The following is a 27924-nucleotide window of genomic DNA, read 5'->3' as shown; positions in this document are numbered from 1 at the left end:
AACACATCTTGAAGATGCTGGGTGGAGAAAGGCTATATGAAATAACAAAACTAACACCAACGTCACGGCAACAGAGAGAGTTTACCAAAATGATCACACACATGTAAACGTATCAGAAAGAGATCCTTTTTAAAAAAAAACAAAAACTAGGTACCCGTGGGTGAAATATATTAAGACGGTGCCATGGGAAAGCAGCCTTCCTTCAGACTCTCCGACGGAAACCCGCAAAGCGAGGGCTGCCTCTAAAGACACAAATGCAACAGCTTGTCTGGATTTCAAGCCAATATAATCCAAACAGCCAAAGCTTTAGCTGGGGTCAAACTAGGCCAGGATTTTAGTGGGGGGAAAATGCAAAGGCAGGGTCTGTTTCTGCACCAAGCTGTCGAGGTTCTGGTGTTTGCTCTCACTTGGAGAAAGGAAAGAGCTAAACATCTCCTAACCTGTAAGGTCTTTGGGGCAGGCAGGGAAACTTCTTAGCTGCCCAAGACTTATAAATCACAAACCGAGCCACGTGTCTTGGCTCACTGCCCGGTCTGCCTCCTGAAAGTTTAGCTACCTATCCAGCTTCTTGCAGCTCAATAGATTTATTGGGTTTAGATGGAATTTTGGTGCCAAGATGACAAATTTGACTCTATTTGTTCAATATTCTGTTTGCGTCTTCCTCCATTATGACCACATGGCAACATCTCAACAATTACCAGCTGCTAAACCTTGGAGGCAGGTGAACTCGAAAGTAGCTGCTTGCCCACACAAAAACCAAACGGGAGGAAGGGGAAAATCTAATTTTTGATCCACGAAAAATCCCAGGGAGCTGGAAGGGATATAACCAATGAAGCCAGGCCTGGATTTAGATGATCAAAATAATCTCTCTTCGTCAGCTACCTTTACAACACAAAATGCTTGCAGGAAGCGAGAGGTTGAGAGTTTTTTCCTTCCTGGATGAACGTGTCTTTGTTTTTATCATCTCCCTCGGAATTAAAGAAGGGTGGGGAGAAAACAGTTAAGGCTGGCTTATGGTGCCCCAGCCACCCTGAAGACACCATCCGTTCTATCAGTAACATATTAGCTGTCAACCATTTGATCGATAGCTCCAGTGCTCTGGGGAATGAATTACAGCCAGGCTCCTAACTATAAAAGAAGGCAAAGAGAGAGGGAATTGCTGTTGGAGCTACAAAATTAACTCTGCTTCTAGAGAATGCACAGAGTGAATGCAAACCATCAGGGGTTTTTCTCCCCCCGTTTCTGAAATGAAATGAAGAACAAGGAAAGGAAGGAAAGCTGGAGCTGTAATTTGGAAGAGGGGGAGGAAAGACAGCATCCTGTCAGCCTGTCCAATTGTCACTTGCTCGGCTTACAGCAATGTGTGAACTCAGCTAAAGAGGAATAGAGCGGTGTCCTGGTGCGGGATTCAGTGATTGTCAAAATGCCGGAAAACTTATGCCGTGCGGCGTTATCCTGCTGGTCTCAACGGTGGAAACCACAGCTGGATTCTTGAGACTGGTTCCTGTTGTAAAAATGTTGAGTGTCACTGCAGTGCCAAACCTGAGGAATGAAAAAAAAATCTTAATCCAGCATTAAGGGCTGCTTTGGAGTCAAACCATTCTCCACCTCTCTGGAGAAAGGAGAATTTTCTTGGAAAGGAGCATCCTCTGGTTTGGTGTGTGTCTCCTGACCAAGCCCCATCTCAGCCCAGAAACTGGTGACTTTGGGGAGCCCTGGGTGAGGAAGAGATGCCTTTCCTCCAACACCAAAGTGTGTGTCATCAGGAACCCAACCACATCAGCGCTGTCCGTGGTGCTAAAAAAATATGTAACAAACTGGTTCCTTCTCTCTCTCTCTCTCTCTCTCTCCCTCCCTCCCCATGATAGTGCAAATGAGGCGTTAAACTGATGAAAGGGCTTGCATGATATATAAGGAGATGGTGAAATGGGATTTACTATTTCAGACCACAGGTATGTGCAAGAGAGAGCATATATTCTCATCCTCCCCGACATGGCATTTAAGATGAAAGACGTTCCTGTAGTCTGCAGACTGCTAAAATACGGGGAACGTGGAAACCCTTTTTTCTAAGGCAGAGGTAAATTTCCAAGACAGGGGAATGAAATGCAAAATTAACATCCTTTTGACAGACCACAGTTCTTAGTTCACTTTAATCAAAGCCTCCAGGATCCAAGTACATGACAACACACGTTCTGTCCTTCACCGATTCTCATCGGAGGCAAACATGTCAGCTGTAAATTGGTCTCCATCAGCCCCCAGAAAGAATATGGAGCACCGGAGTAAATGGAACAGCAGGATTGTTATTGACTTGGAGTTTTTATACTCTGGGGAGCATTAAAAAGGGATGCCCTTCCATCTCTTCAGGGAATGGAACTAGAAGCAGGGATGACCTTGTGTCTTAAGTCTCTGAAGAGGGCACCGTATAGACTGTTACATCCACACTTAAATTAATAAACAAAAAACAGCAAAAGGATCGTGCAGCGGACTGTTGTCCAACCCAAGATTCTTGATTAATGAATTGTCCAGTGTTTAAGTAACCAATGTATTCAGTTAAAATGAATATCCACTTTGGCTTGTATTTCAACAGTGGGGGTTTCCTCCCTCTTCCCTCTTCCTCACTACATCTCTTTGTTTTTAAAGAGAAAGGCCAGGGAACATGGGATATATATATATATATATATTTAATGGGAAGACATCTTTAGGAAAGGAGTGCTGACAAGAGGCTGCCTCAGACGCAGGGTACATAATGTTTCCTAACATTGCACCGACTCGGGCAAAGTACCCCTTTTTATTGCAGGGTATAAATGGGCTCATATACTAGCTGGTGATCAAAAATGTCCCCCAGCGATTGATGGCACAAGATAGGATCCCACACTCAGAAATGGGCTCAGTTAAAGGGTCTCTTGCCTATGTTGGAATCCAACATTCATCAGATGCTCTACTGCAATGTTTCTCAACCTTGGCAACTTTAAGATGCCTGGACTTCAAGTCCCAGAATTCCCCAGCCAGCATGCTGTCTAGGGAATTCTGGGACTTGAAGTCCACACATGCTGGCTGGGGAATTTTGGGAGTTGAAGTCCAGGCATCTTAAAGTTGCCAAGGTTGAGAAACGCTGTTCTGCTGGATCCTGTTTGAGAAATAATGGCCAAGCTATAATTCAGGAGAGCTTATCTATCTCATAAATGTTTTCATTTCTTTTACTGCGCATTCTGTGAGAAGCAGGCAAAAACCCCTGGGGTTCCCTAAAATTGTAACTAGAAAACCATGATAACTATAGATCAGTTGTATCAATTAGCTATCAAAACAGCTTTTATTAATTTTACCCCATAGTTTTCTCTCTGTTCCACTATCTGTAAGATGAAAAGGGCAAAAGAGCAGACTCTGTTGGGTGAATTCATGTTATCCACATAATCAATGGCTATTTTCTAATCTTCTACCACATAAACACCCCTCCGCCATTGTTACATTCCTGTGCAAAGATTTTTGTCAAATTGCACATTTTAGACAAACCGGGAGAGCTACAAGCAAGCTGTGCTTGCTGTTTATGGATGTTTATGCTTTTTAGTTTCCTTTCTGGCTCCTGCTGAATCAGAAAGCACTTTTGGCAAATGGAATAAACATAAAATTCTGTTGAAGACAGGGAAAGAAGGCAACTGGGAACAGCAGCTATCTCAGGAGAGGGAGGGAGGGAGGAAGTCTCGTTCCTTCAGCCCAGATTCGCCAGGAAAGTTCAACCAGATGAAAGAAAGAGGGAGGAAGCTGGAGAGTGAACTGTGAATTAAACATTTCTCTATATTGGTTCAGTTCCTCTGAATATTAGACACCACAACAGACAGAGAAAAAAATGTTTAATAAAGGCAGGAGTTGCAACAGGGATAGATGAATTCTACCACGGCCAGCAACGTGGGTAACGCTTTTATTCCAAACCAATGACTTCCAGCCTTTGAAAAAACTTTCCCTGTTTGGCGCGGGGGCAAGGCCACAGCTTGACAAGCAACCATGGGTTTTTTTGCACGCAGAAACGCTCGAGTTCACTCCTGCCAGCTACCAAGCAAAATGATCAATAGGTTTACTTGATTTGTTTCTTTTAAATATTCATTTCTATCCTAAGACTACAATCTTCTACAGACTTACTAGGGATACTCAAAAGGGTTCTGTCTACCTAAAAGGCAAGGCGGAGGAGACATGTGCTCCGATTGTACGGCGAGGATGGCATAAAGCAGAATTGAACCTTTGCCCTCCTCATCCCCTTTTCCTTTTGCTCCATGCCTTTCAGATTACATACTTGAATTAGGGAGAGGACAATTTAGTTTTTAAAGAGAATGTATCTGGCTTTGGCTTAGTGACTACGGTCTGGAAACTGAGGTTTATGGATCTGCATTTTACAGGAACCAGCCTTTGTAGCTTCTTCAGCAAACTCAATCCCTGGCAAGCAGTGGCTTCAGAAGGCTTTAGGTCCAAATTCCCTTTCAAGCGGGGAATGAACCCAGGAACGTCTGCAGGTAAACTAACGCGTGGCCACTTTTCTCTGGCTCATCCTCAACGTGGCAGCTCAGCTTATCAGAGATGGGGAAATGCAAAGTTTGGGGTTCGCCATCCTTCTGGTTTTAAACGGGATCAATTGTTGCTTTTACCTCGGCTGCTTCCCTTAACCAGGATAGTTAGGCAGTCTGCAAGCCTCCCTGGGACTGAAGAAACTGTCAGGATTATCTGTATAAATAAATAAAAATCAGTGTTAAGCTTTAGCAGACAGAAGGAACTCAAGCTGCCCTTTTATCCCCAGGTGTGAATTTCAATTTAGGAGCAGAACAAGCACAAGACAAAAACATAATTTTGCAATGGCAGTATTGCAAAACAACAGCAGCAATAATAATACGAAGGACTTGAGAGGTGGATAAAAATGCCAAATCCAGACTAAACATCTGGCTGACTGTGCAACCAACAATAAGAATAGAAAAGGCTTTTCCCCATACGCGCTCTACACGTGTGCCCCCAGCCCAGCCTGGTTTCTATTGGGTTAATATCCCTCCGTGGGCTTTATTAGTAAAGAAAGTGGGATGTATTTTTGCACGCTGCATTTTTATGAAGGAGAATGTATCAGGTTGGAGACAGGGGAGAGAGAACGGCTAGAAGAATGTTAAGGAGGCAGCTGAGGGAGAAAAAATAACCTAAGAATGGGGAGAAACTAGTCAAGAGGTTCTCGAAATGATGCAAACCCCGATTCTACGGCAGATCAAAATAGAGAAAGATCTGATCTAATCTGAGCCGCAACAGATTGTTTCTACCAGTCCTTTAATCAGCCTATTAAATCAAATTGCTTGGTGCAGATACAAAGCTGTTGTTCAAAAAAAAAAAAAAAAGAGAGAAGGAACTGACAATCAGCTGAAATTAAACCACAGCCAAAATGCAGCCCGGTGCCAAGCCAGTCAACTGAGACTTGTTCCACAAACATGGTTGAGCACACCGCGGCAAACTGCCTTGCGCACGCTGAACCACTGCCAATGGGGGGCATTGGAGAAATAAGATGACCTGCATGATTGTATATTGTAATCTGTGTGAATTAAGACTCTGCGCCTCATCAGGAGCAAATTGTGGTTGAAAAGAAGGGAGGAAACCAAGATCACCATGCCTTGAACAGAAAAGGTTATTCTGTCCTCATCATTTCATCTAGTCACTACCACAAAGAAGGGACTGGAAGAATTGCAGTTGCTGCCCAGAATTGGTAAAAACAGAATAATATGTCCTTCCAAGTTGTGTATCTTTCTGGGAAACCAATGCCTGCCCCCCTTCCCCCCTTTATCACTCTATACGTCTCCATCTTTAACAAGAACTCTTTTGAAGCCCGGACTGCTGGAATGACCAGCAAAGTTGACTGAGATGCTTTGAAGATGAAATCCTGGCTGAGAGCTGAAATCTCTCGGCTGTCCTTGGCAAGCTCCTTGCAAGAAAGCAGAGCTGGCCTAAACCCCGGGTCCTCAGCTGGGGGATGTGAAAAATGCATTTTTCCTGCCCCAAAGGGTTGATCCAAAAGGCCCAAGGGGTGTGTGTGGGGTGCTTGAAGGCCTGGATTCAATGCAAAAGTAACAGGGCATCTTGACGTTCTTTCCCACTAGGGACCCAACTGGACGAGTGCCATCATCCATCTGGTCTTTCTCTCCTTCTCCTCCGCCATGTGCTGAATTCTTCTGCCTATCAACACCCTCTTCCTTGGGTCCCTGCTACAATCTCCAGAATAAAGGTTAAATCTTCCCAACTTAAAGGTAAAAAAAAACCATGCAAGGCTTTTATTTTCCCCTGAAGTAGGAGACTGGTGGTGGGTTTTTCTGAGAATCTCTGGAGTTTCCATGCTGTGCTGTCACCATCAAATCCTTTTTCCAACAAGGATGGGTTATTAAACAAACCGATCAGAGTGAACAATAAGAGAGGGGGCTCAGATTCCATTATGCCCCCACCCAAAGGTAAGTAGGTAGGTAGGTAGGTGGGTGGGTGGGTGGATAATGAATCAATGATGGGGAAAACTTGGAGTCACGCTTTTCCTTGGGAATGATTGGAACCAGACTTTTGAATCGGCACTACTTGACTTGTTCTGAACTTTAACTACCATCCAACATGGTTACCATTGTACCCAAAAATGCAGAAGATATATAACAGAAGGACAACTAGCTTGAGAACGGTATCCTGCAGAGATGCAGAAGGTCCCTGGGACTAACTGCATCAGTCAATTTTCTCATGGTGCACACTTGATGGAGAGCCACACCATGAGAACAAGCAAGCAAATACACAAAAAGTGAAGTGTGTTGCTACGGTTCCAGAGACAGCCCAAGGGGTGAAGGGGAGAAGCTTTAATTACACATGGATCCATTGATTGATTTTCAGATCAGAAGGCTGAAGAGGACAAACCCCGCATAATTCCTTCTGTTGATCGTTTAGTCCCGGTTAGGAGGATGGAACATGGGCAGAAGTGAAAACAGAAGTGGGTTTTTTTCCCCTATTGATTCAACGCAGCCCTTACAGGAGAATCCAAAATGGCAGCCACTGCCTCTGTGTGTGTATGTGTATATGTTTCCCCTTCTCATTAAATGGTATTAAATTATTTTAATTTTCTTTCCACTACTTCTCCATCAAGGATTTGGCCTCCTTCCTCATTACAGCTGTGAATATAAATATACACACACACACACACACACACACACATGTATGTATGTTTTATAATGAAGCTTAATTATCTTCAAAGATTCAATGAATAATTATAAATCTTTTCAAGATGCAATCAAAAGGGCTTGCACGGTTCATTAACGGTGGGAAATCAATTCAAATTTGTGAGATTCTTCTTGGATTAGCTGCTCCTTCCCAGCCTTCAGCCTTGGTGATTGGAACCTGCTGTTTCATACGCTTAAGCCTTTGCCAACGACCACCAAGGGCTGAGCGACTGACCGTCAATCCTGGCTTCTGTTTTCCACCATGAAAAATGGGGCTTCCGGAACAGGACCCAGAAACGGCTTCTGGAATTTGGGATGGAATAAAGCAGCCTCTTCTTTGGGAGTCCTTCACAAAAGCCTTTTCCATGGACCTCTGTCTTGCCTTGTAGCAGAAGAGAAAGGTGGAACCAGAGGCCCAGTGTGCATCTGACTGGTTGAGTAAGCCACGATGGGCCCAGCCCTGCCAGATACCTTTGGTTTATAAGCCACGGCGTCTAGGTGGCCATGATAACCTCAACCAAAGAAGTCAATGTTTATGGCCGGTTCGCAAAATGCACTGTGGCACAGACTTTGTGGGTTGTGCAACAAAACACAGTTCAAGGAAACCGTGCTTAAGCGCGTTTTCAGAGCACCCAACCTGTGGCCTTCCAGAAGCATTGGGATCGCACGGCTCGCTGCTTCCAGGTTGGTTCCACTGCTGAGAAGCACTCAAGTCCCACTCAAGCTAGGCACCGTTTTGAATGGACAGGCCAAGCCTTTTGCTCTGCCGCTGGAATTACAAACGGCTCTTCCTGTATCGGTTTCTCTCCAACGGGGTTTTCTTCTTCTTCTTCCTGTCTCGCAAGCTACCAAGTGGGAGTGCAAAGATATATTGTTTTCCTAGCACAGACTGCATAACGAGATTCCCTGCCTCCTCAAATGCCCCCTTTTGTTCACCGGGGCCACTTTGCTGCCCCTCCATAAAATGAGAGAGAGCATAAACCATTCGGTTGCAGGTACGGAGCACCCTTGTTACATTGCGGGCACGGTGCCAGCCTCTTTTGCCCTTCTGGCAGATCAGCTCCCCTCTTCCTAACCTTTCTAATTGAGGCTTCTTAACCTTTCTCCCTCAATTATCTCCACGTTGTTGTTTTTTTCGGCAGAATGCAAACATTTGGGCAATTCGTCCCCCACGTTTCCTTTGTAAAGGTCAAAAGGGAGAATCTGGGGTGGGGTGAGACATGAAAACGATCCGAGTCAACATTTGCCATTCTGGGCAATCCTTGGAGAGCTCTGCAAACAGAGATGACATTTTCAGATAATCCAGATTGCCTTAGCACAGCAGTTTGCGTGCCTGATAGGGAACAGTTTGATCCGGTAGTGAAGGCCCCAGGCTAGAAAGCAGGAGACAGCGAGTTCTGGTCCCACCTTAGGCCTGAAAGCCGGCTGGGTGAGTTTGGGCCAGTCCCTCTCTCTTAGCCCAACTCACCTCAGAGAGTTGTTGTGGTGGGGAAAATAGGAGGAGGAAGGAGTATTAGGTATCTTCGCCACCTTGAGTTACTTATAAAAATAAGAAAGGCGGGATAAAAAAATCTAAAAAAAATTCAGAAGAGGCAGACACTCGTAAAAATGGCTGCACAGTCTTCCAACCTGATGGGACTCCAAGCGAACGCTCGCCGGTGGCCACTTTCCCAGGCCCGAACTCTCGGCTTCTTCCCGACGGCCATTTTAGCTAGGAAATTATTCTGGAATTTGTTGTCCTGGAGATGTCCTTGCTCTCTTGCCCTGAGCAAACCACAGAGGAGATCTGAAGCCTCAGTGAGCAGGGAAGGGCCAAGGCTGCCCACTGAAAAAGGGGTGCAGAACTACCCCTGAGCTGAGGAGTTACAGCGGCTTCAGAAGGGGCATCTGTGGGGCCAAGGAGGCTGGGCCACACCACAGGGCTGAAGGCACGTGCGAGGAAGAAGATCAGATTAAGTTAATTAAATCTTATTACATTTCATTAATTTAATTAATGGACAACTTTTCAGATACATGGGCTTATAATGATCTTCATCTACATCTGAATTAATTCCCAGGTTTAAAATCAATTATAAAGCTCTATGAGGTGGTTGTCGTTGGTTTTTTTAATTAACCTATCCAGGATGGCTGTATTCACACAATCAGCTTAGCACAGCTATCACACACACCTATTTTCTGAGTCTGCACAATATACGGAATCTTAAATGAATCAAATGAGCTGGGTTCATCCATCAGGCTAAGCCACCAATAAAAGTAACCCAAGTAAAAATTAGCCCTCCTTAGCCTGTTGTGTCTATGCGGCCACTAGGTCTGTAACAGACCTGGTTCTGCATATTGTATGGATTTACAAACCCACAAACACACACTCTTAAATGCAGAAGAGGCAGCAGGACAAGGACAAGACAGAAGGAAAATGCAGCAACAGTGTGATGGTCTGTTGCTGAAGAGCAACAGACGTTGGTCGGGATGGGCTATACGAAGCTAGACCTGAGGCCACAGACCCTGGTCTGTGAACGGTGCACCTGAGCAGAGTAGCACTAAGTCCTTGCGCTGATGCAGATCTGAGGCTAAAGCATCATCTGAAGAACCTGCTGGAACAAACATCAACACTGAGCTCTCCAAGGTGCTACTGGAACTTGGACTTCATGTGCTGGACACTTAAGAGGTCCAAGCAAACAGCCTTGTATTCTTTTTGGGGTGCATGCTGGAGCAGCCAAGGAAGACTCATTTTCCTCGCTCTTAGCTTATATTTAAATAAATTCAGTTTTGGACAACTTCCTTTCTCTTGCAGTTCAGCACCCCTGGGCCCTGGATTATTAGGAGGCTGGGATCCCCTCTGACAGCTCCAGATTTAACATACTATTTGCTCCTGAGGGGAGAATAATGAGGACAGGAAAAAAATGATCACCACAATGGTAATTAACCAGATCTCCCTTGCCTCACAAACCCACACATCTCTGAACAAAAAACCCTGCAGGGAATGAAGGCAAAACAGACGCCAATTCCTTTGCCAATACTGGAAAATTCCAAGACTGAAATGGAACTATTCAAGTAAATCTCCTAGTATTTACAGTCAAGGCAAACAACAGATAATCCGTCAGCCCCATCAAGTCCTCCAGGGTTTTCCCATCAAGACCCCGGCGTAATTCCTTCCTTCAGGAGTGAGCTAACCCTTAGCGTGCACACTTGTACCCTGCCTTCCATCCCTAGGAACTGTTGTTGCCAGCATAAGAGACATCTATAGCCACAGGGAAAATAATTTCCATCTCCAAAACAAATTAACTTGAGAATAAGAGAGAGGTCAAGAGGGAGGGGCTGTCCCTGCAAAGAGACAAGAAATTATCCCAAAGCAGAAATCTTTTTAACTGAGCTGCGTGCTTACTTAGCTCACAACATCTGTTGAGAGCTTTACCGTGGCAAAAATGGGCAGTGAAATTTAAACGTACACATGGATTCGATTTGCTAGTATCAAAAGATCCTCTCTTTGCACACACTCAACCCTTTGCATATCTCATTCTAAATCTTGAGCGAACAGCAACTGTTTGAAGGGGGAAAACGAGGTGGAATGTGGAGTACAGCAAAACCCTTTTGAGATCTTCCAAATGAGATCATTATGAATTTTGGTGACATGTTCCTGGGGATATTTGCATTGCTCGAATTCTGAAATACATGTGTTCCTGAAGTAGAAAAGATACATTAGAAATCTTTTCACGTTGCAAATAACTGTTTTTTCCCCCAGGTTTGATACAAAAATCTGTGTATCTGTTCAGTTTACTGAGTTCACAAAGGTCTCTTCCTTCCTTTGATGCTACTGATAGGTCTTCTTCTGTCCACCAGTCCAGCACTCTGGTGTCAACCTTGACAAGATTATACCAAGATACCTTGTGTCACATGTTTACTTCTGTGTTTGGGCAAAGAAAGCCTTGAGAACAAATGTCAGTTACAAGGCGAGATTTCTCTTGAATGTTTTTCATTTGGATGATCAATCATGGAAATGATGGGGCTGAAATTCCCCTTTTTTCTTCTCATTATCCAGTGCAGTGCATTGAATGGGGCCACGTTTTTTGAAGCTTGAGGTCCATTTAGAGAGAGGGACTGCTAAGAAGATAATTGGCATTTGAGAGAAACCGTTCCCTTCCTTCCTCCCTTTCAGGTTCTGAATCATTTGAATTTCGGATGCTTTAACTTTGGCCAGTCTGTGTTTTGCCCCAAGTCTCTTGCGGCCGACCCACCCGTGCCTCCTGCCTTTTCAAGGCTGCCTATCTGCTTGCAATCTCTTGGCCATGAAACCTAAACTCAGTGGGTGAAAGATGCTTCGAGAGAGCGACAGGAAGCCAAAGTCAGCAGAACGTGACCCGTTGCCATGGAGATCCAAGCTCCCGCTCAGCATCCTTGTGGCTCACAGGACGGAAGTCGGCTCCCACCGTGACGAGAGAAAAATCCTTGCCCGAGGACTCGCTGAGGGATTGTTCAGAGCATCCAAGCATTGCGATCCAACCGGGTAAAGGGTCCCAGCGTGGCTGCGAAGGACGACATCAAGACCACAATCCCAGATGGAACAGTCTGCAATCAGACACGGTCCAATGTCTGCTCCAGGAGAAGCAGGGCGTATGTGGCTTTTAATTTTTCACCTCTCCGGCACCCCTTCAAGTTAGAACATTAGTAGGAAATGGGACTGCGGTTCTGCTACACTTTCTTGCATCTTCCTTCCTTCCTTCCTTCCTTCCTTCCTTCCTTCCTTCCTTCCTTCCTTCCTTCCTTCCTTCCTTCCTTCCTTCCTTCCTTCCATTAGCCCATTTCCCCCACCATCCTCTTGGAACTCGATTCCCTACCATTACAGATGAGGGAGCTGCCCAAGCTGGTTTTACTCTGGTTCAAAGCAGCTGACACTCCAAATCCAAGAGAAGAAAAAGAAAATTAAATATCTACAAGGCATGCAAAACCCAGAAGAATTGCAAGATGTTTACTTACACACACACACACACATTCATTCATTGGTAGGCATTATCCTCCAAGATTAGTTCTGTGATCGGCAGAAAGAACTGCTTCACAGAAGTCATCCCATTCCACCTTGGCTTTTCCAGAAGAGCTTTGGCACACACAGCTAAATCCTCATTGTCAGCAGCTAACAGTCAGCAGCCATCAGAAGTCACCGATTTTCATTACAGTGAATAACTTCTAGCCCCCGATAGAGAGCACTGTTCTAGTCGTGAGACAGTCCCAAGAATTTTGCTATTATCTGAGCAAAGCACAGAAGTAGAAAAGTGGAGCACACGTGTAGCCACAATTAAACACAGGTCACGCCTGCATATACTGAACTCTACAGACACATCTCGCCTTACACCTCACACCATACAGTGGCAACCACCAAAGATTCTTGCACATGCAGAAACTTGTTTTCTGCCCAGCTTCATTACAGGTGACCTTCACCCGCCCACCTTGTCAGACAAACCCTTTAGCGAACCAATTTGCCTACACATTTCCACCTTCGGTCTCTCTCCCCCACCTCTTGCTGCACCTCTGTGGGGTGTGAACATGGCGCAGCCTCCAAGGTCCACCCAAGCTCAACTTTCCGCCACTGTTTTTTTAACTCATCGCTGAAGAAAGGAACAGCAAAGCATCAACTAAGAGGCATGAAGGAATTGGTCAGGGTGCCGTTTGATGCCAATGGATGCCCCTGAGTTTTTGGGAGTCGTACCCAAACAGCCTTCCCTGGGAATGCCAAGAGTTGTATCTCAACGACCTGATCCAGGCCAGGTGTGTTCACCACCCTGAGCCAGGCAACTTAGCAGCTGTCGTGGGCCTGGAGTCCAGCGGCCAGACATCTATCACAGGATTACGCCTCTTTTGCAACGGCAGTGCTGATTGCCAGGATCTTTCCAGACCCAGCTCAAGGTGCCGGTTCTCCCTTGCAAAGCCTTCTGCAGCGCCGTGCTGGGTTATGTCAGGGGCTGCCAATGGTGTCTTAGTCCAGAACTCATATTTAAGCAAATGGGGGCTTACCATGACGTTAAACTCATCTGTTGACTCTAAGACAAATCTCTTCACCTGCCCCACCTACGTCCTTTCGAAGGAACTCTGTTTGTCTTCGCTTCTGACATCCTGCAAAGAGAGGGGTCCAGGAGAAGGCTGTGGGCTACACCTGAAGAACTGCCTTTGCATCTGTGTAATCTGACTGCTTTGCCTTTGCAGCTGGCTGCCCTTGTTCAGCAAGGATGAGAATGAAAGGAGAAGATTAGGGTGCTTTAAAAATGGCAACGCTCCCCTCCCTCGCTTTAGGTATCTCCAGAAGCAGCTAAGGGAGCTGAAACAAGTTGCAAAGAGCTTGCCAGGAGCTTCTGGTTCCCAATTCCCAAGGCGTCGTAAGCGTAAAAAGGAATGTTTTTGATGGCAGAAGCACGGCCATTTTATTTCCCCTGATGGGAACCTGAGGGTTTAAAATGGGCTTCTGGGATGGCAGAGAGCTGTTTGTGTTTTCTCCCAGCTTATTAAAAAAAAAAAAAAAACTGAATTCTTTTCATCCTTGTTTATATTTGGATGTTTTCTAAAGATAGCAGAGAGATCGTTCTCCTTTCTCCCTGATTAATAAAATAATTCAAATTCTTTTCATCTCTGATTGAGTTCGATGCATGAAAATGTTGACAACTAGGGAACTGTTGAAAACAAACACAAAAACCCTGAAAACCCCAAGTGTGTGGCCACTGGCCCCAGGCCTGCAAAGATTAAGGTTGCCCCCTCCTGCTAAAAGGTAACGCTCAGTTAGCTGGCCTAATCAAGTTCGCCTTGATCCCACCACCCCTGATTTTACAAGGATGTGACAGACCAGCTCTTTTGCAGACCTTAGATCAACAAGAAGGGGAGCATAAAACGCCTCCGCTGTGATCACTTCTGCTCTATTATTTATGACACTTTCGTTCTTCCGTATATAAATAATCCATGACTGTAAAGTGAGGTTTGCACATTGAATATTCATGGACTTCCTTTGCATATATAGCTCGTTCACTCCCCAGGACCTAGAAAATTCCAGACAGAGAAATAACACTATCACATTAACGAAATGAGCCCCGAGGCCGCATCGCGATGGGCAAGACCGTCTCCTCCTGGGACTCGAAAAGAGCGTACCAACCCACAGGGCAGGAAGGAGATGAGTTAGTTGGTAAGTTGGCAGGCATATCCCACGGGAGGAAGAAAAGCCCCCTTCCTGCAAAAGTTGTTCTTTTTTTCTCCCAGAGAGCCCCCATCAATTGATTGTGCTTCCTGAGATGCTGCTTACTGGCCATGAAAGTGGGATCTTGTCCTTGAATCAGAGTGACGATCCTGGAATTGGAGCCAGGGCAGTAAGAACGGCTTGTTTTGGGCACGGCCAAAGTTCCCAAGCAGAGCCGTGGACCTGGGACTTTCCTTCTCAAAGGCTGTTTGACAGGTGAGGTTTCCTCCCTTCTCTGCCTGGGGCCACCTTTTCTCTATTTCTGACCCCCAAATTACAGAGAAGAGAAACTTGTCCTCCACAAGAAGTATGCTTGCTCCCCAAATCTGCTCCTTGGGCTCTCTTGATTTCAGAAGCCCTCATTCAGGGAAGAGAGAAAGAGAAAAAGAAGAGTTTTTGAATGACACTATTGCTAAACCATTGGGAATTCAGAAGTCTGGGAAAATCAATAGCAAGCCCTGGATTGGACTGCTTCCTCACATATCTTGCAAGTGCCGCTTTTCTAGGCAGAGAGTTTCAAATTCAGCTCATAAGATTTCCAAGCATGGACTGTTGCAATCAGTTTGAAACCTTGGAGTAGCTGCCGATCAGAGTAAGTAATACTGCGTAAATGGATCATCAATATAACACAGCCGCAGACTTTTTGGCAGACTTTTCACAATCCTTCTCCTTCCAGGGTTGTCCAAACCAGCCTTCTCCGACCTCTGCAGCTCCCATTGTCCCAGCCCACCGGAGGATTCCCTCCTAAACCTGCCCGAGATACGGTAACTACTGTCCAACCATGGTCCTCCTTCGCACATGGAAGGCAGTGCATTTTAAAGCAAGCCTTCTGGAACGATTTATGGATCCTGTTAACCCAAAAGGCAGGAACGCTAGCGACAGCTGGAATGCACGCTCAGCTGAGGGCCAATCCATCAGTGCAGACTGGGAGCCTTCCCCAGAAGCCATCAAAAGTTTCACAAGGGTGACATCCATGCAAAAAAGAAGAAATAAATTTGAAGGAGAAGGTGGCCATGATGGGTGCTAGCAAGTGTCTTTGCAAAAAGCCAACATTCTTTAAGAGGAGGGATGTTTGACTTGTCTGTTTTTGCTCACAAACGGTTTGGCAAGGAAGCATGGATTTAGCTGAGAGTCTTGCCAACAGAGCGGTGGTTATTTCAGTGACCCTCTCTTGCTTGGTTGCGGCAGTGAGCAGATATTTGATACAAAAAACATCCGTTTGGAGGGCTCATGAAGGCCAGCTAGTCTGACCTTCTGCTTGATGCAGGAAGACAAGAACTAGACCATCCAAGCTAGGACCATCCATTATCGGCTTGAAGACCCGGGTGGTGGCGGTGGGTGTTTGTTACGCCAACACCCCATGCATTTTTCCAAATGTCCAATTGCAAGGGGAAAATGTCTGGCTGCCTTTCAGAAACAGAGAGACGGCTGTTCATTTGGCACTTGAAAATTGGGAAAAGGGAGGATTGCATGAGAAGAGCACGAAAGCTTGCCAACGAAAGGCCTTTCAGTGGATATTCGTTCGTATTTATCCTTTGTGAACCTTGCAAAATTTTAAAACCTGTATACGATACAGGTTTCAACTTGCCTTGCCTCAAAAGGGGGAGAAAAGAGAGAAATTGGAGGAACAGCTGGTTCATAAACCTGTTTTCCTTCACTGCTTATCTTGCAAGAACCTCCTTTCTATTTAAGAACAAGGACACTTTTTAAAAATAAAGAAACAGGAGCAAAACACTGCTTATGGATCTCCAAAGAAGTTTTCCAACTCCTCTTAACAGGAAGACTAAAAGGGCTAATCCCCCTGTGAATACAGAAGGGAGTGAGCCGCGCTGAGCTCTCAAGCTTATTTTAGACGCGAGATAAAATTGGAAGAACTGCAGAGAGAGGCCAAAATTGGAAGGCTGTTACCAACACGTTGGAAAGGAACCAGGTCCCGTCAGCTGGGAAGAGCCACGCAAACTCGCTCAACGGATGCAAGCGAACGCATGTGCGACTTTGAGCACATTGAAACACTGAAAAGGACGACATATGGAAAACGTGACTCCAGGACACAAATCCATGGCAGATTTGTACTTGGGGGAGCTGGTTGTCCTTCAACTCCAAAGCTTTGCTCCTGGAGAAGGCTAAAGTGGGCAGAGTCCCATCTGTAGCTCCACCTACTTTGTGCTCTGTCCCCGCCCCCTTGTCTAACACAAGCACAATCTGTTGCTTGTTTCCAGGGCGATCCAGGTACATGGTCTGTTACCTCTTCCTACCCCTGAAACAAAGGTGGGAGGCATTTATGGACAGCAGATGAGTTGGACCACAACGTTTATCATCCTTACCCATCTTGGTCCTGGCTGGGGGAGGCAAGGACGCAGCCTTTGAAGACTCCAGCTACTACTGGGGAGGGAGCCAGAAATAAATAGAAATGATCCGAGCCTCGTGCATGTGGTTCGTCCCGTGCCAGACCCCAAATGACGCCCCAGCAACCTCGAGCGACCTTTTCTCACCCCCTGTAGCCCGTTGGTCTAGGAAATTGCAGGTTCCCTGCCTGACCCCTCGCAGCCCAGCCAGAAGAACAAAAACGTTTCATTTCCTTGCCTCTCAGAACAGCACAGCGGTTGACGTGCTGAAAATAAAAGGCATTTTTTTCCCAAGCGGAAAAATAATAATAATAATTACAGAAGCATCCAGCCCAGCTTGTGGAGGTAGAGCACAGGCCTGATTCTGAACCTCGCGGCTTGCAGCCTGCAAAGATATCCCTTTTCCACGCCAGGGTGTTGCATTGCGGTTACGGTCTGTTATGTTCCCTTTATTACCACTGTTCAGATGTTCCCCCCCCAGCTTCCATTTGGAAGGGGGCAATTTCCTCCTCCAGCCTGTCCCTCCCTCCACTGATGAGTCCCCAGATCGTGTCAAGCTGCCTGGCGGTGGCAACTACGCAATCCCACATCACCAGACCAACCGTCTGCAACATAAAATATCAGGGTTCCTACAACGCCAAGATGGTTCACGGATGCGACCCCGCCATATTTCTCCCCTTTCTGCCATTCGAGACTCGCACGACGTTTCCCCACCCCTGGCAGATCGCTTGGAAGATGGGCACAGAACAGCCAGCCCAACAGCTGGGCCCATATTTCCCGGCGCACTCCGCCGTTAATCTTGGCAAAAGCACGTTAGACTGGAGACAGCGTTCTTGCAACGCTCACTCGCCAGAATCATAAAATCTGGAAGGTGGAAGGGAATGTTGGTGGCAGGGCAGAGGAAAAAGGCACGCACCAAAGCAACCGATTTGCTTTCAGGTGTTACAAGAGAAGCGGAAAACTTTTTCCAGCACTTGGTGGTGGTGGTCATCCTCCAGAGACAACCCAGCACAAGGCATTTACACCGCCGGAGTAGCCATGTCTGAAATGTGTGGCTTAGTTTCTGGATCTGAGAATCCCCTTCGTTTTTTCAGACAAAAAGGCTTCCTTTTAGAGCTTCAATTGGGAAAAAAGAGGAAAAAACCCCACTGCGTTTGCTGCCTAATTGCAACCATTTCATGGTGGAGCGCCCGAGGGCATAACTAAGAATCTGTTTCTCCTCCCCTGAATTTCCTACCCCTGAGTCACAACCCATCTTGGCCTCCTGCTTTTGTAATTGGCCTTGTCCTGAGTTTTTCCCCACTAGGATTATCAGCGGCTCTCCAGGGTTGTTTCACTGCCACCTGGAGGTGCTAAAATCCTGTTGCCTGCTGTTTTGTTTTATTTATTTTGCCCAGCTTCGAATCCCACCACCTCTTCTAAATAAAATAAAACCCTAGCCTGCTTTGGCCCTCCAATCTCATTTTCCCAACCCCCCTGAGCAGGCCTGGAGAAGGAAACCGGCAATTTCTAATTCCCCCCGCCCTGGCTGCGCTTAAAAAGGCGCTTTGGGAGTTCCTTATGTGATTTACCACACCATGACAAGCTTTAATGTCTGCTGGTATTATAATCGACTTTATCTTAATACAATCTTTCCCCGCTCAACACTCTTGAGCCTTAAAACCATCTTTCCAATGGAGAACATTTTCAATGATAATTCTGATGCTTCTGTGATTATTCTTAGAGCCCGACTCTTGGGGGAGGGAAGAAATTAATAAGAGGAGGTTTATTATTAACATTTTGTTTATCTTTTGTTGCTGTTCTTGTTACCAAGCATCGGAGGACCACACAGAATACCAACTGGCTACACGGCAACTTGTACACGCAGCAGGCATCCTCTTCATGCTAAGCCGGGTTCTCTCGGCCCTGAGCCTCCTGGATTCAGCAGAACACCCAGGTGATTTTTTCACAAAACTGCCATACAGCCTTTGGCCACTGAGTGCCTAGACTACAGTATCTGTGGCTGTCATTTATTCTTGTAATGTTATGCCATTCTTTCTTCCAAAGAGTGTCACAAAAAAGAGCCATAAAGCCACCTCTAACCAGGACGACACAAGAGTTAGAACCAGGAGCGTTTGGAAGAAGTTCAACGCAAAGAAGTTCTGGTCCTGGAGGAGCTGGATGGGGCTAGGCAAGGCAAATTTGGGGGTATGGCTTCTTAAGCCTTCGCAAGCTTTGGAAACCGGTCTCAGCATCCTCAACTGGGCAGGAGTGAGGACCCTCCTGTGGTCACTTTTAACAGGGACATCCTCACACGTTGCAACATCTCAACTGCCTTCTATCCCAGCCACCAATTCATCTTCCATCGGTGCCAGCCACTGCCCAAGCCCCTCTCTCTGTGTCCACATCAACCCCCCCACCCCTTTTAAACCCTGATCCAGAATTCGTTGGTTCCCATGTTCAGGGCTGTTCCTGGCCCTGGACATGCAGCCCCTTGTTTTTCCCCTGAGGCTGCCTTCTACAGAGTCTCTGCCCCACCACCACATTTGAGTCTCCGGGGGTTTCCTGCACCCTCAAGGGACTTCTCCTTTTCTCCTCTACAGCCCCTGAAACAGGAATTGCTCCCAAACTTGCCAACCAGAAAAAGTCCTGGTGCCGATAATTCAGAGCTAGATGACCGTGGAAAACCAGCTTCAGGTTTCCTGTCCCCGCTTGCTTATGCATCACTGGAGAGTTCAGAGGACTGGGTCTAGGTTCTTCCCTCCTGCAAGCCAATTTATTCTCTCCATGCCTGTGGAGACAATATGGAGCTGAGCCAAACCAAGGGCCGGATTCTCTGTGCTAAGGGATGTTTGCTTCACTAGAGAGGACTGACTAAAACCCCAAGGGCTGGAGCTGGACAAGCTGCTAACTCCACACAGCAAGTGAACAATATGAGGAATACACAGGGTGTGAAAGCCAGCTGATACCTTAGATTGTTGCTCTTAAGGCCTAGAAACAGAGTGGCCTCTACTCTCTCTGCCTGTTTCCCCCGCCACCCCCATGCTCTGGTAAGGGCCAGAATGTTTCCTGATGGGCAAAGAAGACATTAGGACTATGCTGTTCAAGAAAATATTAGGAAGAAAGGAAGGAAAGCCAGCAGGGATTTCCCTCAAGAGAGGGGAACTCTCCCCCTTCCCAGGGTGATCCCACTAATGAGCTGCAAAGGAGGAGAGGAAACACCATTTCCGGCGGGAGCTTGACTTGATCTAATATTCAGGAAGTCAAAACCTCCCAGTGACAGATTTCTTTTGGCCCTAACAGAACCCCCTTTGATGGGTTTCTCGGCCCCAGATCCTCAGCGCGCTCCTGTTTCCAAGTAAATTAAACTCATTTGTCATCATAATCGGTAATGCAATGTGTTGGCGAACCAGGAGAACAGCCAGCCATCAAGCTCTGCAATGAAAAAAGGCAAGGCTGTGAGGCCTGCAATTGTACAAGCAACAAAACAGCCTCATTTCTTGTCAGGAGACCCTCAAGGGAAGGGATGGCCCCCTCTGGCTAGCCAGCCCAAGCAGATCAAAAGGCCAGGGAGGCGCAGAACAACAGGACTCGCCCTCCAGCACCGCTTCTGGGGCTGTCTGCACCATCGTGCAGTTTCCAGAGTAATTCTTTCTAAACCTACCTTGTAGGAGGAAAGCCGTGTTAGTCTACGTGGGCAAAAAATCAGAAGGAGCTTGGGAGCACCTTCTCCGACCCACAGGTTTTATTTAAGCTCAGGAAAGCGTATGCATTTTAGCGAAATGAGTCGGAAAACGTGCTGCCGGATTCCTTCCCATTTTCTAAACCCCCCATCTCCTTGAGTATTAACAGCCGGTCTCCAGGATCACAACAAAGATTCCTCAGGAGTCGCGGGGAGGGAATCCCCCTCTCCCCACTTCTCTTTTCACTGCTCCTCCTATCAGAACAGAACTACCTGATCCGACCAGGTACAAAGAGTTCCTTGCTTTCAAGCAAAGACTAATTGGGAGAGAGGAATGCCAGGGCAGCGCAACATGCTGAAATTCCCCGGTCGGCCTTCAGTGAGGGGAAGTAACTCCACAGGGTCAGGGGTGGGAAGGATGGAATATTCTAAATTAATTGTTCACCATGACGGCACGGAGTCCGGCCCAGGTCAGCAGAGTTGCAGGGAGGCGGAATAAACCCTTGTCCTATGAGGCTTTGGGGGTCGTAGGAGATTGTAATTGTTTTAAATTATTTCTGGTGGCACGTCCCCATCTATTCCGCCATTTGGGAAGGAAGGCTATAAACAACGAACAGACAGTTTATCGCTGAGCCACTGACAGGGCCTATTCATCACTCGTCCTGACAACCCACTTCCAAAGCTCGCACCTCTTCACACCCGTCGCTTTTGGAAATGGCTTATGCAAATCCAAACCAGGATGGGGGTGGCTCTACCCTTCTCCCTGGTTTGCCCCCACCCTTTCTCAGCTCCTGGGTGGATCTAGCTGATCCCCCACAACAGCTGTGGAGAAAGTGGCCAGGTTCACACAACGCCCTTAACCAAGTCAGGGAAAGAAACAGCAGTTCTGTATTCAAACAACGCACCAGGCTTAGTCAGTTTAATCTTGGTTTCTGTGTTTCATGCAAACAGATTGTCTCATTTGTTTATGGTTCGGGACGTTATGCAAATTCAGAAATACAGCCATTTTCTGGCCTCAACTGGGCCCCAAATAACCTGGCTGGGCAGGTGGGGAGGGTGAAAAGAAAAGCATATATGTAGAATGCCTAGAGTAGCCTACTTCTGCTGGGCTCCTCTAGCCTCCCATCTCTGTTTCCACAGACAGAGGTGTGTCTGACTCCATTGTAAACTCTTTTCCTGGGCTCAGACGATACATCAGGACTTGGTCAACCCCTGGATTACTGGGGAGTCCAATCCTGTCCTGAAAATGATATGAGTTTCTTGGCCCACAAACCACTTTGGCTGCCTTGGCTCAGTAAACTGAATCGTGCTTGACTCAATGACCCCCATGTTCTGGGCTGGCAGAGCGCACTGAACCACTCATTGGCAAGACAGGGTGAGCTGGTGCCACACACACAGCTAAAATGTGGTTGGCTGGCTCATGGTTCAGAGGCTGGGTTCATACAGCATGTAAAACCCCAACCAGGGTTAAAAAAAAAGCTACTGCTGCTCTCATATAACATGAAATATGGCTTCCTATGGCGAAATATTAGAGCTGAGTTCACCCAACAGGCCGAGTAAGTGACTAGGATTCCCACAACCCACCAACCCCACTGGGTTGTCTGAATGCAGCAAGAGAGTCTTCAATCAATCTGTTCACCCATTGGCTTCATAGGAGAGCCGAGATTCATTGTGAGCAAAACAAACCCATTATCATTCCACAAGGGTGCTTTGTTAGACCATCTGCCAACCAGGAGCTGGCACTAATTGGAGTATTTACGGCCGTCTGTACAATGGCAGAGTTCCCCATATAAACCGAATGGCACTTTCACTTACCTTCTCCCCAGCAATCAAGAAAAGGGCCCGCGGTCAACGTCTTTCCTTTCCAATTTCACGCAAACTCTCCTGCTGTTGTCCGGCTTGGTGGGCAGAGAGAGAAAACGTTCCGCAGTCATCAAGAAGGCACATAAACCATATTTTGTAAGCTTCCTAATTCTGAGAACGTAATGGTTTATAGGGTCATTCCCAATAAAAAATACTGGGATGACGGAAGGGGAAGGCGGGGAGGGATGAAAAGTGTGGTGGAATTAGCCAGCCGGATCCAAAGGAATTCTCCGTCCCTCCCACAGACCGGGCCAAGTTAGCAAGGAGGTTAAGACTTACCAGGCCGCTTTTGAGTTCTGGAAGTGTTGACAGCCAACTTTCTCCTCCCTTGCCTCTCTTCACAGGGTGCCTTTTCCAACACGGAGTTCATCTGTGCTGACCTGCTTGCAGATCTGCAATGGACAATTAAAGCTTTCTTAAAGCATTTCTTTTATTCTAGGTTTAAAGAAAATTATCCCAAATGGAGGAGGATGAGAGTTGGAACCAGGCAGTGCTGGAACAATCCAGATGCTATTAGTCTGGAGCCTGTTCCACTGACCAGGTAAGGAGAGAAATCAACGCTTTCAGAGAACCAGGGTATGGCGGGATTCACCCACCACGTCAAGCTCAATTCATTGAATGGGTAAGCTAAAATGTGGTTGGCTGGATCTGAACTACCGACAAAGCTACCAAACAATTCTAACCAAGATGGACTATGTAGTCCAGGATTCTGGTGGCCCTCAGCTCTATCTCTTCCTGCAATGAGGCCGTGAGAGACCGTGGGGCTTCAGAGGTCAGCGTTGTGGTGCATCAGCCCAACCCAGGTCACAAAATTGCACAGCCCACCCGGTTGCCAGAAAAGCAGTGGAAGCAATTAATAGAGGAACTCGCTCTGCATGACGATGCACCACTATCGACTCTCACAGCAACAGATGTAATAAATACCTGAGAAAGAAGAGGGAGTGAGAAGTGGATATAAAGACAAGGCAGAATTACCCAGCTGGATCCAAAGGAACCAAGCCTCGGTACTCATCCAGATCAGCAGCAGCAAACCTCCCCTGGGCACATGTATTTGAGCATCCCCAAGTTTCTTTCTCCAAACAGCAGAATTTCCCACAGCTTGCTCCCAGGAACTCCTACCATATGCTGCGTGACTCTTGCTGAATTCTGGGATAAAGGGCACAGAAGATGGATGAAATGCAGGTTAAAAGAAGAGATCTGTGCAGCTAGACAGTGATCCTCCAACTTGCTAATAAAGACACTTCCTCTCCCCAAGCTGATGCTAATAAAGGGATCCACATACCAGTTCCCCAAAGATCAGGACTGTGCCAGCTAAGGAAAGCCAGCCACATGAGCCTTTTAGATTTTAATCCTTTTTATTCTTTAAGGGTCTAATAGCCACATCATTTTTCCCCCTCCTAGGCTCAAAGTCTTATCACGCAGCACCGAGTTCTAGGAGATAATCCTACAGCAGAGAAAAGCAAATCTCCCCCAGGGCTGAGAAGAGAATGAGATTCTTCCCAGTCCTTGAAAGGGAGAATTCAGAGATTTTGTTTTTTGGTTTTTTTAAAGAAATGATAGGATAAAGTGCAAGGAAGTTGCTTTCTCTCTCAAGGGGGAAAGTCCCTGCCAGAAGCAACTGGTGACAATTCTTAATAATTACCTTAGGAGGGTCAGGACTTTCTGATTATTGTGCAGAAACAAAGAGATAATCCCTGCTCTCAGGGGCCCAGGGTGACAAAAGACAAGTGCTTCTGTTCAGCTCTGCAGTCCCAGGGCATCATACAGAGAAATAACTAGCAACCTCATCCTTTGCCTTTGCACTCAGACTTTGATTTTAAGCAATGAGATTGCTCCCGCTGAGTCAGGCTAGTCCGCTCAAATGGGCAGCGCCCGTTTCAGGTCTTGAATGCCTCCGGCTGCCTGCCCTGCAGGTGGGAAAACCCTTGTCTAGAAAAATGCCCTGCAGGAAATCCAAACCCAATTTGCTGAACTGTTGCACAACCATGCTGCTATTGCATCAGTAGGTACCATACACAAGGGACCAAGGGTGTGGTTATGAGAGCAACGGGAACATCGTTCTGGGAATACGCAGGGTGGGTAGACTGGACTGCTGTTACCCATTTCTTAGGCCTTCTTCCACTGTTGCTTTTTAATGGTTTAATTCCCCAGAGGTGTCGGGAGCAGCCAGTTCACATCCCTGAAGGAGAAATCATTCAAAACGCTAAGAACCCTAGGTAGACGGTGTGCATAAATCTTCCCCGCCCTTCCTACATTACCCTCACAACACTCCTGCGAAGTAGGCCAGGATGACAAGCCAACAGAGACCCCCCCCGGTCATCCTTGCGGCTGGGGAACGGCTGATTTACTCTAGCCATGCCGTCGTGACTTATTTTCACAAAACGGCCCGGGAGGGCCTTTCCCCCCTGCTCTGCCTGCCGGACTCCAGACCCCGTTTCCCCCCATCACCTCTTTGCACCCTTCAAGCTAAGTCGAGCATGCCGCCGCGGCCCCACAGCACACCGGGGGACGATTTTATCGTGTGCAAATGCCGCTAAGCTTGACGGATTTCCTCGTTAATTTCCTCTCCCTCCGACAGGCTGGGGATTAACGCCATTGATTTCCCGGCTCCTGCCCGTTATCCATCATCTGGGACTTCCTCACACAGCGTCCGAGGCACCTGATCCGCTCTGCAGCCGTTCAGGGGCCGGGGAAGCATGTTGAACGGAGCCGGAGAGGCGCAGGGCTGTGTCCCCCGACACCAGCCGAGGGCCAACCGCGCCGGGTTCATTTTATTCATTCATTTATTTATTAAATTTATAGGCCGCTGTCTCCTCAGAGGGTGGCCCTGGGCGGCTCGCAATTGAAACCCAAGCTCAAAATCGGTTGGGGGTTAAGGCCGAGGCTCACTGGCCCACCCCAAGGAAGACTGAACCCGGCTGGGGGTTGGCTTAGCGCGCGTGGCTCATAAGCCACGATTGATGGTTTGGTGCGCACCGGTCCAGGATGTCCTAAAGCACCATTAAGCCACCCAGGGGAAGTGCGAAGCCAGCCTTCAAGCTGGGGGCTCAGCGCTCCTTTCCAGTTCTGGAGGGGGCCGAAAGGATGGGTTTGGGTTCCAAAGAACTCGGTTTCGCGGCCTTCGGGACAGCCGGACCTCCGCCTCAAAGGTGGCTTAAATAATGGCGGGAGAGGCAGGCCTCACCCCGCCTCCTCTCTAGGAAGAGCCGCTCGCTGGCCAGGGGGCGGGGCCAACGAGAAGCCGCCACCCTGCCGTTCCACGACTCGCCACACGGGGCAGCGTTGTTTCATTTAAAGCAGTGTTTCTCAACCTTGGCCACTTTAAGATGTGTGGACTTCAACTCCCAGAATTCCCCAGCCAGCCATGCTGGCTGGGGAATTCTGGGAGTTGAAGTCCACACATCTTAAAGTGGCTAAGGTTGAGAAACACTAGGGGCGCCCGGCGTGCCGGCGACCTTCGCGTCAGCCGGGCAAGCCGGGCTCCCTTCGGCGGCCCTGCAGCGTCCAAGTCGGAGTCCGGCCTTGGCTTCGCGCTCTGCCGCTCACCTGCACGTATTTGGGTGGGCCACGGGGCAGCCGGCCCTGCCCTCGTTCGGCCAATTAGAAAACGGCTCCCAGCAGATGGCGGCTCCCTTTGCAAAGCAAGGAATGGCAGGGGGATTTATCGCTCTCCCCTGCGGGCTCCTCCAGCCAGATGCTGGAAACCGTCATTACCTTTCCAGCAGCCAAAGTCACCGGGCAGCTTCACAAGTCTGCAGGAGGCAGGCTGATCGGCTGCAGTTCCAGGATGCCCCAGAAAACCAACCAACCTTCCTTCCTCTCTTTCTATCTCCTTCCTTCCTTCCTTCCTTCCTCTTTTTCTATATCTTTCCTTCCTTCCTCTTTTTCTATATCCTTCCTTCCTCTTTTTCTCCTTCCTTCCTTCCTTCCTGTATCCTTCCTTCCTTTTTCCTTCCTTCCTCTCTATTTCCTTCCTTCCTTCCTTCCTTCCTTCCTTCCTTCCTTCCTTCCTTCCTTCCTTCCTTCCTTCCTTCCTTCCTTCCTTCCTTCCTTCCTTCCTTCCTTCCTTCCTTCCTTCCTCTCTATTTCCTTCCTTCCTTCCTTCCTTCCTTCCTTCCTTCCTTCCTTCCTGTATCCTTCCTTCCTCTCTATTTCCTTCCTTCCTTCCTTCCTTCCTTCCTTCCTTCCTTCCTTCCTTCCTTCCTTCCTTCCTATATCCATCCATCCATCCATCCTCCCTCCCTCCCTTCCTTCCTTATCCCTCTCCAACTTCTGTTTTAGCGAGCGCATCTTCTTTTCCCCCTCCAGCCGCATGGGGGAAGGAAACAAAACTTTTGGATTTTTGCATGGCGTGCAGATCGGCCGTGGGTCCAAGACAGACAAGTGGAGGGTGACCCTGGGTGGGAAAAAGGAAAAGCCTGTAAAAGTCGAAATAGTGTTTTTGCTCCTTTTTTCCTTTCCTTCTGCTGCCGTTCCAGCTCATCTCTGGGCAAATCGGCTCACTCGGCCCTCACCTGCCCAACCCCGTCATCTCTCTCATCGCTGCACAGTGGTGACAGAGCCAGCTGATTAACCGGAGAAAATCACCTCCAGGCCAGAGCCGAGAGGTGCATAAACCCCGGTTCTGACTGAAAAGACCATTGTTTCTGATTAATTGCCTGGCTTTTCATCAGTTGATCGGGCCGTTGCTCGATGTATTTTTTGACATTACTAAAATTCCAATGGACAGATTGCCTTTTGTTCTAAAACAGCTCAGGTAAATGCTCGCCACGGTCCTGGGTTCATCGGGAATACTGAGATATTTTGCTCCCTGAAAAAAAACAATTGCTTTGCTCCATCTGTTTTTCGGTTATTGCTTTCTTTTTTTTAATGGAATAAATCACAGTTGGCCGGGTTCTTACATCACACAAGCCTGATGGTGAGGGGCTTAACTTTAAGTTTTTAAATTGTGATTTCTCCCCCTTCTCCAAGAGAGAATGGATGGTCATCTGCCAGAGATGCTGTAGGGCAGCGTTTCTCAACCGTGGCAACTTGAAGATGTATGGGACTTCAACTCCCAGAATTCCCCTGGCTGGGGAATTCTGGGAATGGAAGTCCACACATCTTCGAGCCGCCAAGGATGAGAAACTGCTCTAGGGGAACCTGCGCTGAGCAGGGGGTCGGACTGTCCCTTCTGATTCTCTGCTTTTCAAATCACGTTGGCTAGGCTAAACTACAAGCAAGTCTTGGGAGTAACGTGTTGTGGGAACCCTCCTGTATACTTACAGTTACGTATTTTAAGAGAAAGGCCATTCTCGAGCCCCTTCTTTGCAGGCTGAAGGATCTGAAACGACAGGCAGAAAAACTACAGCCTGAAACTGCAATATCTGGAGTCACAGGTAAGCTAACCTAAGCAGGTGGCTGCTAAAAGAGACCAAAGTTTGGCCCAGAAGAAATGCGCTTAACGTCCCCAGGTTTCAACATCTAGCAGAGTACAGTAACCACAAAACGGTGCGGGGGAAGCCGGCTTATTTCCGCAGATGCTAATCCTCCCTCTTCAACCCCGCCACACGCCAACAGCTGCTTCGTTTCATCCTTTGCAACTGGGATGGAGACCAGAATCTGGAACAGGGAATCAGAGCGGGGTGGTTGCCACGGAAACAGATGCAG

General features: G+C 47.5%; 1 long non-coding RNA gene across 1 annotated transcript; it reads right to left on the bottom strand.

Moving 5' to 3' along the window:
- Positions 1-2: 2 nt before the first annotated feature.
- On the bottom strand, positions 3-25585 carry LOC148216401 (uncharacterized). Its single transcript, XR_015795499.1, has 6 exons — positions 24375-25585; positions 23251-23421; positions 22555-22667; positions 22228-22310; positions 4635-4710; positions 3-1542 (listed from the first exon to the last, which is right to left on the bottom strand). It is a non-coding gene; the product is annotated as an uncharacterized LOC148216401 (long non-coding RNA).
- Positions 25586-27924: the final 2339 nt, after the last annotated feature.

This window comes from Python bivittatus, unplaced genomic scaffold, assembly GCF_059951505.1.
Source record: "Python bivittatus isolate LINGU-HERP-01145 unplaced genomic scaffold, Pbiv_v1 ctg000090_np1212, whole genome shotgun sequence".
In the NCBI taxonomy this organism is placed as follows: Eukaryota; Metazoa; Chordata; class Lepidosauria; order Squamata; family Pythonidae; genus Python; species Python bivittatus.
Note: the sequence above shows the minus strand (reverse complement) of the source record. Positions and strands in the feature narration are given on the sequence as shown.